This window comes from Sciurus vulgaris (assembly GCF_902686455.1).
Source record: "Sciurus vulgaris genome assembly, chromosome: 6".
Lineage (NCBI taxonomy): Eukaryota > Metazoa > Chordata > Mammalia > Rodentia > Sciuridae > Sciurus > Sciurus vulgaris.
The window spans coordinates 127827063-127843651 of record NC_136466.1 but is presented as its reverse complement, the minus strand read 5'-3'; the positions used below and the strand labels follow the sequence as shown (position 1 = coordinate 127843651).

At 36.9% G+C, this 16589-nt stretch overlaps 1 long non-coding RNA gene across 1 annotated transcript in view; it reads left to right on the top strand.

Annotated features, from left to right (window-relative positions):
* LOC306664431 overlaps positions 1 to 16556 on the top strand; it is a 37043-nt gene extending 20487 nt beyond the window's left edge. Inside the window, exon 4 of the long non-coding RNA XR_013764706.1 lies at positions 14307 to 16556. This is a non-coding gene — a long non-coding RNA (uncharacterized lncRNA). The remainder of the gene's footprint in view (positions 1 to 14306) is intronic.
* The last annotated feature ends 33 nt before the right edge of the window (positions 16557 to 16589 follow it).

Genomic DNA, 16589 nt, shown 5'->3' with positions numbered 1-16589 from the left:
GCTGGAGGAAGCAGCTCACATGATGATCAGGAAGGAGAGAGAGAGAGAGAGAGAGAGAGGGAGAGAGGGAGAGGGAGAGGGAGAGGGGGAGAGAGAGAGAGAGAGTGAGAGAGAGACTCACTACAGATACAGAATATATACCCCATAACCAAGCCCCCAGGGCCCCCTCCTCCAACCACACCCTGCCTGCCTCTGGTTACCACTCGTTAATCCTATTAGGGAACTGATTTACTGATTAGGTTAAGGCTATAACCCAATCATTTCTCCTCCAGACTTTCTTGCATTGTATCATACATGAGCTTTTGGGGGACACCTCACATCCAAACTGTAACAGATTATAAGCCAAAACAATTACAGCTTTTAGATTTGTTAAAATGAGTTAGTGAGGTGTGGGGTGGGGGCTGTGAATTGACATGCATAGCCATTGCTGGTTCTGTTTGGGCTTTTACTTCATGATATATAGTCACTACCAGTGGGTCTACAGAGGACCCTTACCTGAACCTTTTCACTCTTATTTTCTGAAGGCTAGTGTGAAAACTTGGTTTTTTTTGTTTTTTTTTTTGTTTTTTTTTTTGTACTATGTATTGCATCCAGAGGCACTTTATCATCAAACTATATCCCTAATCTTTTATTTTTTATTTATTTATTTATTTTTTCAGATTTTGATACAGGTCTTGCTACTTTACTGTAGGTTTCACTAAGTAGCAGAGGCTGGCCCTGTGCTTGTGATCCTCCTGCCTCTGCCTCCCAGATTTCTGGGATTATAGGTGTGGACCACGACATTCAGCTAGTGTAAAATCTTTTACAAATAGTTTTCCTGGGAAACTGAGGAAACTTTCCAAGGAATTGATATTCAACAACCAGGAACAAATGCATTTACAGAGCATTGAGTCTTTATTCTACAAATTCTAGTCCAAAGTTATGCCACTAAGTAGTTGGATTCCTTTGTCCTGACACATACTTGTTTGGAGTTTTGACTATATAGATTTTGAATTTGCTGTCATTGTTTATAATTGTTTACTCTAGTGGAATTCCTAGTTGCTCCCAGATGATACTTCCTAGTTAATATTTTATATGTAGGTGTGTGTGTGACATCTCTGCCAGACTTAATTTTACTTGTTAGGCAATTGTCCTACCCATGGCCCCAATTATATGGCAATTACCTTCCTGTATGGCCTCACAGATTCTTAACCTGAGCCTCAGGATGCTCAAATCTAACTTTAAAATCTCTTTCTTTATTTCTTCTAGACGTTCTCTAAGGTTATCATCCATTTAGCCCTTCCTTTATCCTGGACCTATTCTTGGTTTTGTTTTGTCCTAAAGCATTTTTACTGGTTAGTCTTTTTTTTTCACACTTTTTAATTGATGTAATTATATTTGTACATAATGGGATTTGTTGCTGCATATTCATACATACCCCTAATATAACAACATAATTTGTACAATGTCACTCCCAACACTCCTCCCCCTTCCCACTTCCCACACTTTGGTCCTTTCCTATACTGATCTCCCTTTGATTTCGATAAGACCACCCCCACCTTTATTTTCCTTTTTCTTCTCTTGCTTCTGTATATGAGAGAAAACCTAAATTCTTTAATGTCTTGAGTTTGGCTTATTTCACTTAACATAAAGGTCTCTAATTCAATCCATTTTCCTGCAAATGCCATAATTTCATTTTTCTTTATGGCTGAATAAAACTTAGTTATGCATATATACCACATTTTCTTTATCCATTCATCCATTGATAGACACCTAGGCTGGTTCCATAGTTTGACTATTGTGAATTGTGCTGCTATAAACAGAACAGTAGCTAGCTAGCAAAGATTTTCTCCCACTCTGTAGGTTCTCTCTTTATATTCCTAATTGTTTCCTTTGTTATGCAAAGTTTTTAAATTTAATGCCATCCCATTTATTAATTCTTGGCAATATTTCCTGAGCTTTAGGGGTCCTGTCGAGAAAGTCATTACCTGTGTTCATGTCCTAAAATGTTGACTCTATGTTTTCTTCTAGGATTTGCAGTTTCTGGTTTAATTCCTAAGTCTTTGGTTCATCTTGAGTTGACTTCTGCGCAAGGTGAGAAATAAGATTATAGTTTCATTCTTCTACTTATGGATAACCAATTTCCCAAGCACCAATTGTTAAAATGCTATCTTCTCCCCAATGTGTTATTTTGGTATTTGTCAAGTATCAGGGAAAAATAACGGGATGAATCAAACATCATTACCCTATGTAAATGTATGATTATGCAAATGGTATGCTGTTACTCCATGTACAAACAGAAACAACATGTATCCCATTTGTTTACAATAAAAATAAATTTAAAAAAAAGAATGAATAAATAAAAAAGTCTTCGTACCTTGTACACCAAGCACTGACAAAGCCTTAACCACCTCCATGTCATCCAAGGTAAACACAGTGGATCTCTTTTCAGTTGTCGGCCCATAAATGATGGTTACTAAATGTGTGTGTCTTTCTAGGATTGTTTTTGGATACAACTATTGTTTGCATAGTTGTGTTTGTGCAGGTGTGAATGTGTTACCAAGTGCATGTGTTTCTGGTTCTGGGTGCAAATGTGTTTTTTGCTTAGAACCCACAGCCATTGTAGTACATGTCTATTTTATATATGAATATGTTCACCCATGTGGGTTGACATACATGCATCTTGCATGGGATTGCATATATATGCAGTTGTATGAATAAGGAAAAATATCTATAATATTCTGTAGTATGTATTTTATGCATGTAAAATCTAGAGCAGTGTGCAGGTAAGCATAAGGCTTGTGTAAATGTATATATGACATTCTGGGAATCTAGCTATAGGATCAGAAAATCATTCTTGTCAAATAATAGCAAGTGTTGACAAGGAGGTAGAAAACTTGAAACTCATGCAAATTGCTGGTAGGAATGCAAAATGGTGCAATCCCTTTGGAAAATTGTCTGGCAGTTCCTCAGATGATTACCATAGAACCTAGCAAGCTCAATCCTAGTATTTACCCAAGAGAAATACTTAGTAGATGCCCAAGAGAAATAAAAATACATGACCACATTAAAAATGAGTACACAATGTTTATAGACATATTATTTATAATAATCAAAAGGTGGAATCAACCCAAATGTCCATCAACTGATGAATGGATAAACAAAGTATGGTATAGCCATACAATGGAATACTATTCAACATAAAAAGAGTTAAATACTGACATGTATGAGAACATGGATGAACCTTGAAATCATTACACTAAATGAAAGGCAGACGCAAAAGACCATGTATGATTCCATTTATATGAAATGTTCAGAATAGACAAGCCTATAGAGACAGAAAGTTGATACATGATTTCTAGGAGTTAAGGAGATAAGGGAACATGGGAGTGATAGCTGAAGAATTTGGTGATAGCTAGAGTATAGAGTTCCTTTCCAAACTGATAAAATGTTCTAAAATTGTAGAAATAATGATTGCACATGTCTGTAAAGATATTAAAAACCATGAATTTTAAACTGTAAATAGGAAAATTGAATGGTAAGTAAATTACATCTCAATAAAGTTCTTAAAGAAACAAACAAAAAAAGGATCAGATGACTATGGATCTGTGGGTTTGTCTCTGCGTGTTCTATTCTGTACCATTGGTCTATGTGTCTTTTTTTTATGCCAGTACCATGCAATTTGGGTTACTATAACTTTGTAGTATAATTTGAAGTCAGGTGTTGTGATGCCTCCAGCATTCCTTTTTTTGGCTTAGAATTGCTTTGACTATTCTGGGTCTTTTATTCTTCCAAATGAATTTTAGAATTATTTTTTCTAGTTCTGTGAAGAATGACCTTGATATTTTGATGGGGATTGCACTGAATCCATATATTGCTTTTGGTAATATGGCCATCTTAACAATATTAATTCTGCCTATTCATGACCATGGGAGGTCTTTCCATCCTCTGAGGTCTTCTTCAATTTCTTTCTTCAGTGTTCTATAGTTTTCATTGTAGAGGTGTTTCACATCCTTGGTTAGATTTATTCCTAGGTATTTTTTTTTTTTTTTTTGAGGCTATTGTGAATGGGATTATTTTCCATTTTTTTCTCAGGAGATTCATTGTTAGTATATAGGAAAGATATTGATTTTTGTATGTTGATTTTGTAACCTGCTATTTTTTACTGGCTAGTTGTTAAGGCTGGTATTTCAGTGAAGTTTTCTTCATTACCCATAATGTTAGCCTGGTTAGTATACAAGGACTTTAAAATAATTATTACAAATATGTTATAGAAAATAGAGAGCAGGATGGATAACATAGACAAAAAGAAGAATTTCATCAGAGAACTGAAATCTATAGAAATAGTCAAAAGGACTCCAGGCACAGTGGTGCATGCCTATAATCTCAGGGACTCATGAGGTTGAGGCAGAAGGATTGCAAGTTTGAGGTTGGCTTCAGCAATTTAGTGAGCTCCTTAATGAGTTAGTGAGAGCTTGTCTTCAAATAAAAATATAAAGGACTAGAGATGTACCTCAGTGCTTCTAGGTCCATTCAGCCCCCAGTATAAAAAAAAAAAAAAAGTCCAAAGACATGTTAGAATTGAAACATACATCTGAAATTCACTACTTGTTTGATGGATTTAACAACAATCTGCATATAACAGAAGATAGGATTAGTGAACCCTAAGACAGATAAATAGGAATTTTCTAAACTGAATCACAGAGGGAAAAATGCTGGGGCAAAAAAATAACAGTACAGAGCATAAAATAACATATAGAACACAAGCCATCTCACATACATGGAACTGGAATTCCAGCTCCATGTATTATAATATGGTTTGTGTCCTCTTCAACAATTCGTGTGTTGGGGTAGCCCCAGGGTGCTGGTGTTGGTGGGTATGTATACCTTCAAGAGGAGGGGCCTAGCTGGAGGTTCTCAGGTTTTTGAGTGTGAGCTCAAATGATTGTTGATCTTCCCAAGTAGCTGAGACTATAGGCATGCTCCATGGTGCCTAGCACCAAAAGGATTATTAGTACAGGAGCAAGCCTGGGTCCTCCCATCTTCTTTGTTTCTGGTTTGAGATGAAATCACTTGCTTGCTTCTACATGAGCTACTGCCATTGCTGAGATAATATAGCCAAGGGGTATATTGCCTTACCTCAGATCCTATCCTGTGCTATTATGGGAATTAAAGTGTGAGTTAAATACACTTCTTTTTCTTCACAAGTAACCTATGTCAGGTATTTTGTTATGGTGATTAAAAATGATAAATACACCAAATATGAATTGAAGAGAAGAGAGAGAATAGTTCAGAAGCAATACTTGAAGAGATGATGCCTGAGAAGTTACCTAAACTGAGAGAAACAGATTCAATGATTCACTCAGTGAACCAATGAATATTTTAAAAATACATCAAAACACATTGTAGTCCAACTGCTAATAAACAATAACAAAAAGAAAAGTTAGCTGGTTGTGGTGGATTTGGAAGGTTGAAGCAGAGAATCACAAGTTCAAGGCCAGTCTCAGCAACTTAGTGATGCCCTAAGCAGCTGAGTGAGACACTGTCTGAAAATTAAAAAATAAAAAGGGCTAGGGATGATGTAGCTCAGTGGTAAAGTAACCTTGGTTTGACTCCCCTGTATTCCCCCCAAAAAAGCATTAAAAGCTGGCCGTTTGGGGGGAAAGGAAGATATATTTATCTTCAAAAGAGCAATAAACTATATGGTTTGTGTCCTCTTCAAAAATTCATGTGTTGGGGTAAGATTATTATTTATTATTATTATTATAATCTTATTATAAGATTAATGTTGGATCTTTCAACAGAAAGCACGAAAGCCAAAATACTTATACAAAATACCTGCCAAACTAGAATTTTATGTCCAGTGAAAATATGCATCAAAAAAATGAAGGTGAAAAATGGTGACTAAAGATGTTTCAGGCAAGAAAAGCTAAGGGAATTTACCACCAGTAGACATATACCATAAGAAATACTAGCTTTGGGCTGTAGTGTGGTCTCTTGTTGCCTGGTACCTGGCTATAGAATGATTTAGGGCAGGGGGAATACTGGCTTGGCTTGTGAGAGTTGAACAAAGGGCGTAAGACTCAGGACTGACTTTGCTTATGAATAGCACACTTCTGTTTGAGACCTTTGCTATTTCTAAGAAGTGTCTATCCCCTGACTGACTAGATTTTAAAAATATTAAAACATCATATGACAAAGGAATAAAAGTGATTAATACAGTCATTAATTCTTCAGGAAGTAGAAAATGAAATAATTTAAGGTAATCTGTAAGCATATTAACATAGTTAAATATCTAGAGATGTACTGTTCAGAGAGTAGCCCATTGATTTGACAAATAGCAAGGGAGGAGGAATTATTTGCTTAGGTGGTTTTGTTAACAACTTCTCTGAAATTGTGACTTGCATTTCCCTAATTACTAAAAGTAAAAAATTTAGCTTCTTAAAACACGCTAGCCACAATCGAGTACTCAGTAACCACATGTGGCTAGTGAGTATCACATTAGCACAGATATAGAACATTTCCATTAACACATAAAATGATTACCCTGGAGTGGCATGATGCTCTAGGATAATCATTGAAAGAATAAAAGAGTAATACAAGATGGTTTACCTATGTTAATAGAATAGATAAATGAAACATGAAACATGCTTGATTAAAGTATTTCTGAAAGAAATCAGAAAAGAATGGAAAGAGAAAAAACTGATGGACAAACAGATAACAAGAGGGTAGACTTAAACCCAAATGTAACGGACTACACACTTCAACTGAAAGGCAAATGTGATAGTGACAGAAGTGAGACAGTGGTCACTTCTAGAGCAGGGTGGGCAGCATAAGTGAGCCAGGGGCAGTACCACATGGTCATGCATTATAACACATGGAAGTCATGTGTTATGGGGTTCCATCCTCTACTCTTCAACAGATCTTTACTACCATTTTTCATTAACTCCTCCAACCATTTCACCTTTTTTTTTTTTTTTTTTATGGGATCAACAGAAGATCGTGGAAGAAAATGTTTCTAGGACTTCTTTTCTTGAACACATGCTTCTTTTTGGCTGTTGTGAAGAGTTTAATATGGATGGTTCTCAAATTTGTAATCAGCTGATACCCTCAGCTTTATTAGAGAGTATCTATCCTGTGGATTCATTCTTAGTTGTGGGATAGCATTCTTCTGTGTGAAGAAGAATCAAGGCAACCTGTGATCGTTCAGAATTAGACTCTTTGACAGTATTTTCTACTAGCTTATCCTTGTTCCTGATGTGTCTCTAGTCATCATCTCAATGCCCTCTTTCTTGTATAACTTATCTCCACTTTTCCCCAAACCCAATTTGTTCCTTTAGCTTCTTTTTTTAAAAGCATTTTTATTTCCATGGAACTTAGTATCAAAGTAACTAAATATTTGCATTTAGTATGCACCCTATTAGAAACTATAGAATTCCCATTGAAGTAGAAAGCACCATGGCCAAACTACAGAGTCTAGAGAATATTGTCAGATATGGTTCATGCATCCGTAAGACAGGTAAATAGATAGACAGGCAGACAGATAAATAGACAGAAAACCATGAGGGACAATTTTTATTGTTCTTTATATGGTGCTGGAGAAGTGGACTCAAGGCTCATGCATGCCAAGGAAGAACTCTGACACTGAGCAACATCCTCAGCCCATTCTTCTTGCTATATATTTTTGGTCCTTTGATTCTATTGAGAATATCAGTATAGTGCAGTACTTCATAGATCTTCACTTTCAAACCCACTCTGTCCATAACCATTCTTAAATTTTCTTTCTTTCACACCTCCCACCCAAAACATCAGCAAATGTTATCTGCCCTGTCTTCTAGAATCAGAATTTTTTAAACATATCCTTTACTTGCTATCACCCTGGTCCCAGCTACCACCATCCCTTATTGCAGAACTTCTTAAAGAGTCTCCCTATCTCTCCTTCATATTCTGCCATTTATTTGCTATATAACATCCTGTTATCCTTGTAAAATCCCAAGTCAGAATACTTCACTCCATTGCTCAGAACCCTCTAATAGCTTCCCATTGCGCTTAAAATAAAAGCCAGAGTCCTTATAATGGCATGCAAGGACCCATGTGGCCCTGTCACTCTAATCTTTCTGAGTTCTCCTGATCTGTCTCTCTCTATTCCAGCCACATGTGCTGCTTTACAAATCCTGGAATATGCAGTCCCTTTTCTTGCATTGTCCATTTCCTTTACTTGGAATCATTTTCACCCAAGTCTTCCTGGCTAGTTCTTTTGCCTCTTTCAAGTCTTTGCTCTGTCACCATCTCAAGAAGTTTTCCCTGAGAATCTGCCCATTTCTATTTAAAGTGGAAGCTCCTCTTTTCCCCTGCCTCCCTATCTCTCCTCTCAACTTTCCCTGCTTATGGTCCATTTGATATACTCTCATTTTTATTACTATTATTATTTTTGTAGTGCTGGGGATTGAACCCAGGGCCTTGTGATGCAAGCACTCTACCAACTGAGCTACATCCCCAGCCTGACCTACTTTCATTTTAACCTGTTTATTATCTCTCTCCCACCCCCAGAATCCATAAGAAAAGACATTGTCAGTTTTTTCCCCACTGTTTTATAACTAATTCTTACCCCAGTATTTTGCTTAACTTTTTAACTTTTTGAGTTTTCTAAGGTATGTGAGGGTTGCTTCCAAATTTTTCCAATTATTTACAACAATTGATGTTTTCTCTTTTTTACCCATCTTACTGGTGATGACTAGGAATCTCAGTATCAGTGTTATCTTTTTCCCCACATCTGTTCATAATTTATTGTTATTTGTGTTCTTGATAATTGCCATTCTGACTGGAGTGAAATCTGAATGTAGTTTTGATTTGCATTTCCCTGATTACTAGAGATGTTGGACATTTTTTATATATTTGTTGGTCATTTTTGTTTCTTCTTTTGAGAAATTTGTTTAGTTCTTTGGCCCATTTATTGATTGGGTTATTATTATTATTATTATTATTATTATTATTTTGGCACTGACTTTTTTGAGTCCCTTATATATTCTGGATATTAAGCCCCAGTCAGAGGAGCTGTTGACAAAATATTTTTTTCTCAAGGCACACTTGTACATTGCTGGTGGAGTTGTAAATTGGTGCAGCCACTCTGGAAAGCAGTGTGGAGAATCCTCAGAAAACTTAGAATGGACCCACATTTTGCCCCAGTTATCCCACTCCTCAGTTTATACCCAAAGGACTTAAAATTAGCATACTTCAGTAATGCAGCCACATCAATGTTTATAGCAGCTCAGTTCACAATAGGTAGATTGTGGAACCAACCTAGATGCCCTACAACAAAAGAATGGATAAAGAAACTGTGGTATATATACACAATGGAATATTATTCAGCCATAAAGAATAATAATATTATGGCATTTGTAAATAAATGGATGGAATTGGAGAATATCATGCTAAGCAAAATAAGCCAATCACAAGAAACCAAAGGCCAAATGTTTTCCCTGATAAGTGGAGAATGACATATAATGGAGGTATGGGGGTGGGAGGTGAGAGAAGAATGGAGGAACTTTAGATTATGTAGAAGGAAATGAGAGGGAGGGGGTATTAAAAATGGTGGGATGAAACAGACATCATTACCCTATGTACATGTATGATTACATGAATGGTATGAATCCACATCATGTACAACCATAGAAATGAAATGATGTACCTCATTTGTGTACAATGAATCAAAATGCAGTCTGTAAAAAATAAATAAATAATTTTTAAAAAGATTTTTTTTCCCATTCTGTAGGCTTCCTCTTTATACTCTTAATCATTTTTTGGTGTGTGTGTGCAGAACTTTTTATTTCGTGAGCTTTAGGAGTCTTTACCCACAACAAAACTTAATTATGTAGAATTACCAAGTATGAACACAATGCAGATCTCTAGAAATATTTCATCTTGCGTAACTGAAACTCTATACTGATTAAACATCAGTTCTTCATTTTCTTCTTCCTCCAGCCTTTGGTCACTGCCATTCTACTTTCCATTCCTATGATTTGGCTACCCTAGATGCCTTATTTGAGTGGAATCATGCAGTTTTTGTCCTTCTGTAATTGGCTTAATATTGTCATGGTTTATCCATGCCATATTCACTATTGTGAAAAGTCCTTCAAGGAACATGGGTGTGAAAATCTCTTTTGAGATCCTAATTTTTCTTTTGGATCATAAGGGGATTACTGGATCATATTTGTATTTTTAATTTTCAGAACTTCCATGCTGTTCCAGTATGCAGCTACACCATTTCATATTCCTAACAATGCCAAAAGGTTCCAATTTCTCGATATCTCATCAATGTTTTTATTTTCTGTTCTTTACTTTAAAAAGAATAATAGGCATTTAATAGATATGAGGTGATACTCATTTTGGCTTTTGTCCAAAAACCAAAAATTTTTTTGATGATTAGTGAGTTGAGTATCTTTTTATATCCTGTTGGTCATTTGTATGTCTTCTTTGGAAAAATGTTTACTCAAGTCCTGGTCCATTTTTTTTGTTTGTTTTGAACAGGAAAGTTCATTTTATTGGATATTGAATTGCAGGAGTTCCTAATATATTTTGGGTGTTAATCCTTCCAGATTCATGAATTTTTAAACCATTCTATAGGGTACTTTTCACTCTGTTGTTTGCTTTGCTGTGCAGAAGCTTTTTAGTTTGATGTAGTCCTACTTGTCTATATTTGCTTTTGTTGTTTGTGCTTTTGGTATTTGATCCAAGAAATCATTAAGAACAATGTTGTGAAGTTTTTCCCCTATTTGCTTTCTTTCCTTTTTTATTTTTTTATTTTTTATTTCTGGACAGGGGATTAAACCACCCAGGGGTGCTTAACCACTGAGGCACATCCCTAGCCCTTTTGATATTTTATTTTTATTTATTTATTTATTTATGGCACTGGGGATTGAAACCAAGGGCGCTTAACCACTGAGCCATACCCCCAGCCCTTTTTTATATTTTTATTTGGAGACAGGGTCTCGCTAGGTTGCTGAGGGCCTCACTCAGTTGCAGAGACTGGCTTTGTACTTGTGATCTTCCTGCCTCAGCCTCTGGAGCTGCTGAGATTACAGGCATGCCCCACCACACCCAGCTCCCTATTTTCTTCTACATCTTTTAGTTATCTTTTTTGTCGCTGTGACCCAAAGACCTGACAAGAACAAGGGACAGGAGGCAAAGTTCATTTGTGCTCACAGTTTCAGAGGTCTCAATCCATAGATGACCAACTCCATTGCCCTGAGCCTGAGGTATGGCAGAAAAATCATGGCAGAAGGGTGTGGCAGAGGAGAGCAGCTCAGGATATGGCAATCAGAAAGAAGAGAGCTCCACTCACCAGACAGAATATAAACTCCAAAGACCCACCCACAGAGACCTACCTCCTCCAGTCACACCCTATTTGCTTACAGTTACCACCCAGTTAATCCATCCATGGATTAATCCACTGATTAGGTCACAACTCTCATAATCTAATCATTTTACCTCTGAAATTCCTTGCATTATCTCACACATGAGTTTTTGGTGGTCACCTCATGTCTAAACCATAAGTTTTATGGTTTCAAGTATATGTCTTTAATCCATTTTCAGTTTATTTTTGTGTCAAGTGTACAAAAAGGGTTCAATTTCATTCTTTTGCAAGGGGATGCCAGATTTCTCCAAGTGCCATTTATTGAAGAGTCTACCTATCCCATTGTGTTTTCTCAGCCCCCTTGTCAAAGATCATTTGACCATATATGTGTGTTTATTTTTGGGTCCACTATTCTCTTCTGGTCTATATATGTCTGTTTTTATGCCAATATCATACTGTTTTGATTACCGTAGCTTTGTAATATGAAATCAGGAAGTGTGAGGCCACCAGCTTTATTGTCCTTTATTAAAACTGTTTTGGCAATCTGGTATCCTTTCAGTTTCCTATCAGTTTTAGGATTTTTTTTTTCTATTTCCCTAAAAAAAGGTCATTTGGATTTTGATAGGGATTGCATTGAATCTATAGACTGTTTGAGATAGTATGGAAAATGTGAAATCTCCCGGTTCATGAACATGGACACCTTTCTGTTTGTGTCCCTTTAAATTTCTTTTAGCAATGTTTTGTAGTTCTCAGTGTATAAGTCTTTCTCCTTTTTGGTTAAGTTTATTCCAAAGTATTTTTTATGGTACTGGGGAATGAACCCAGAGACATTCTACCACCGTGCTACATCCCCAGTCCTTTTATTGAAACAGGGTTTGCTAAGTTACCCAGGTTGACGTTGAATTTGTAATCCTTCTGCCTCAACCTCCCCAATAGTTGGGATTACATGTGTGTACCATCATGCCTGTCTGAAGTATTTTATTCTTTTTGATGCCATTGTAAATGAGATTGTTTTCTTAATTTTCTTTTCTGATTATTTATCATTAGTATATAGAAATGCAACTGATTTTTGGTATCATATCTAAGAAATCATTACTTAATCCGAGGTCCTGAAGACTTACCTTTTTCTTTCTCTTTTCTTTTTTTTTACTTCTATAGATTGAACCAAGCGGAACTTTACCACTAAGCCACGCCCCTACTCCAGCCCTTTTAATTTTTTTAGTTTAAGATAGGTTCTTGAGTTGCCAAGGGTGGCCCTTCCTTCCAGTCAGTCCTCTCTGATGAAGACTACTACTTCTATTCCAAATGTTTCTGGCATAAGAACTGATTTAGTGAGAATAAGCGGCATATTCCTGTACCAGCACTAGGGTTCAACAACTTATTTGAAGAGCATTACATTTACTTGATCCTATTTTTCTTGGCATAGTAATATTAAGCTTCAGGGCAACCTCCCACTGCCCCCAATGACTGTAGCTCCTGGCCTTGTCTTCTCCATCCTTTTTCTGCCTCTGATGATGAACCACATGCTGGTCATGCTATTCCTGGACCTGTCTTCAGTGACCTCAATCTCCATTTTGCTATCTATCAGCAGGGAAACTCTTTAGGTTTATTTCTTATTGGAACGAGTACATATTAAACTTTAAATTATGAAATTTTCTTCTTTAACCAACCTCCTTACTTTTCACTTACAGTAAATTTGGGATTAGATTGTGATCTCTTTGTTTTCCTGGCCATGGCCTCGTTCTGGACCCTTTCATTTCTACATAAACATTTTTTGTCAACCTATTTAGTGATATAGTCTCCTTCATTTTAAGATCCTATAATCATCTGAATGAAAACAACCCCACCACTGATTTTATTTGCTCATCTTAAGCCACTAAGCCTTGCTGGGGAAAGCCAAGAGGCTTCCAAGTTGTTCCCTGTAGTATTCTTCTTTAGTGCTTTTTTGGGCCCTTTCTGATGTTAAAATCGCCCTTACACTTTGCTGGATATTCTATTTTTTCCACAAATTGTTAAGAGTCTTCCCACCTAAATCATTTCATTCTTTAGCCTACTATGCTTTCTCTCTTCCATCATCATATCCATAGGGAATATTATTTACTTGCTACCCTAGCTTTTCATTTACTCCTTAAAATTATGATTTGTATCTGTGTAGGAAAGAGTTAACGGCAGACCAAAGGTCTTTAGGAGGTGTATTTGTCAGAGTTCTCAGAGAATCAACAGAAGTATGATTATAAAAAGAGGATTTATTAGATTGGCTTACATGACCAGAAGCTGGATAGTCCACAATGGCCTTCTGCAGCTGGAGAGCTGGAAGAATCAGCAGCTGCACGGTCCAAGAGGCAGAAGCCCCAGAATAAGGATCAACAGCACTACCCTAGTCCGAGACCAAGGCTTCTGGAAACTATCTGGAGAATCACTGGCAGAATCTGCTTTGGAAGAGTGAAGAAGGGAGAGTTCAATATCCTCAAACAATAGAAGTAGCAATCAAGAACTCATTCAAGAAGAGTGGAGCGGGCTGGAGAGAGCTCAGTCGGTAGAGTGCTTGCCTTGTAAGCACTTATAGGCCCTGGGTTCGATCCCCAGCACCACAAAAAAAAAAAAAAAAAAAAAAAAAAGTAAGAGTGGAGCTTGCATCTGCATCTGCTTCCTTGTTCTTCCAATTTTTATTCCATCCAAGCCACCATCCTATTGGGTGGTCCTGCCCATGCTTAGGGAGGGCCTCCACTTAAGTTCACTATCCCACTTTCCAAGCATTCCTACACACTAGCCCTCAATGACACACGCAGAAGCCTCTTAATCATCTGCATCTCTTAATTTAATCAAGTTCACAATTCAAATTAACTATTACAGAAGGGCCTGCTTAAAAGGATGTCAATTTGGATAGAGTATGGGAACCAGGTTTTTGAAAAATTCTTGCTTTGTAGGAAACACTGTTTCGTTCTAGGGGCATGAAATACCTGATTTTCTTCAGGAATTCTGAAGTTTTGGAAAGTATGCCTGGACTTTGTGCCTATGTGATTAAGTTCAATGCTTGGACTGACCCTAATGTGGGCTGCTCAGGGCTGCACAACACAGAGGAAGCCTGTGAGTAGAATTTTCTAGACTTAATTTTTGTCTTTTCCCCTTGTCAATCCTAATGCATACCCTTTCTCTATAATAAAAGCCTGTGAGTCCTGCAAGTCCTTCTATTTAATTATCAAATGTGTGGGACTTTTGACAGTGTCCTTTCTTACAACTCTCAATTCAAACTGTTCTAAAAAGTTGATATATTCTACCAGGAAAAAAAAAAAAAATCTAAATCCAGTATTCTTTCCTTAGTCAATAGCATCTGTTGACAATACTCTCGGTTCCAGAAACTCTCCCTCCTTGGCTTCCATGATAGCACTATCCTGGCCCTTATTCATTTAGCATTTACTAACCACCTATATGTGCCAGGCATCGAGCTGGGTATATATTAGTGAGACAGTCATAAGGCAAAGTATGGCTTACTGGAGAAGACAAAAACAGATCTGAGAAAAGTACTATGCTGTGTGATTAACAGGAGATGTACTTTAGTAGGATGGTCTGTTTCATAAAGATGCAGTACATTATAGGACAACTTTTGTGAAAATGCTTAAAAAACTGCTGGGCATCTTCTAGGAATTGAAAAGGAGTTCTGGGGTGACTGGAGTACCATGAGAAGTGGGAAAGCAGGGAAATTAAGGGTACTAAGGTCCAGGTCATTTAGAGCTTCGTAGGTTTCATTCAGAACTTTATACTTTGAGAGTCATGGGAAGCCAGTAAAGGGTTAATCACCCAAGTGGTATAGCTTTTATCTTTTAAAAGTTAATATGAAGTTCTATAAGATTTTAACCTTAATAATCTTTTCTCTGTTCTTTGGTGACCACCTCAATTTCCATCTTTATCATCTCTGAAGAAGACTAACTTTATGACCTTCGTCTTTCTATATGTGTGTGGGGGGTGTTGGGGATTAAACCTAGGACCTTATACATCCCAGGAAAATGCTCTACCACTGAGCCACATCCCCCAACCCTGCCTAGTCTTGATGTGAGCCACTGATTTACATTACCAAAGGAATAATGGTTACATTTCAGAAATTTAAATAGTTCTGGAGTCATGATGTCTGTGCCACTTACTGTCAGTGTGATTCTACGCAAGTTATTTCATTTCTCTGTGCAGAGAAATGGGGTTAACACAGTTAACTACCTCACAGGCTTTTGTGGAGTACATCAGTTAACAGATAAAACATTTGGGGTACTAGCTTGCACATACAAAGACAGATCAACATTAGCTCCATCTTTAGGACTCCAAAATTCCTATGCCTCTGTATGCCTCAAGCTGAACCGCCTCCAGCACCCTATCTATCTCTTTCCACTGGCATTCTTCTTCATACTAACAACACCAGACAGAGATTCCAAACTGTTGTCACATTGACTCCCAGCTGTCAAATTCCTTGCTATACTGCAAGTAAAACCTAAAATTCCTACTAAGCATTATTATTTACATCTATCTGCATGTAAATTGAAAGTTATGGCTTCTTTTATTCATTTGTCAACAAATATTAAAACTGAGGATCTATTATGAGAGTCAACTATACTAGGTTTCTATAAAATTTGAATCTTTTGTCCTTTGGTAATTTCTATCACTTGATCTAAGGACTGTATTTGAAGTTCATTAACCATCTACTGATGTAAAATGAGAAAGTAGTTAAAATGGAGTTTCAAAAGATTCTCAGGAAGCAAAACAAATGAAACCACTGAAAAATATCTAAACCTGGATGTGGTGGCTATAATTTCAGTTACTTGGCTATGACAAGAGGATCTTGAGTTCTAGGCCAGACTAGGTAACATAACAAGATCCCATCTCAACAAACAAAAAACAAAGAAAAATATCTACACTCTCTCAAGATTACCAACCTTACCAGTTCACTTGTGGGTATCAAAATGTTGGTTTAAAGGTGGTAATGTTAAAGCTTTGGATTGAGGAAATAGGACAAACTAACCCAAGCTTGACAGGTAAAACATCAGTCATTCCTGCCCACCCTCCAGCATTACTATTTCTTAATGCCTTCTGCTACAGAAAGAGGCATCTATTGGTAGTGTACTTATTTAGGTTCCAATTTTGAGTATCAACGGTATAACTAACTTCTGAAGTTGTCTTTTTAATGGAAACTTAATTATAATTGCCTTTAAGTTCACTTTGTCTTTTGGGCCAAAATTCTCCAAATGTCAAGGGCTGATAGAGGATGAGGCAG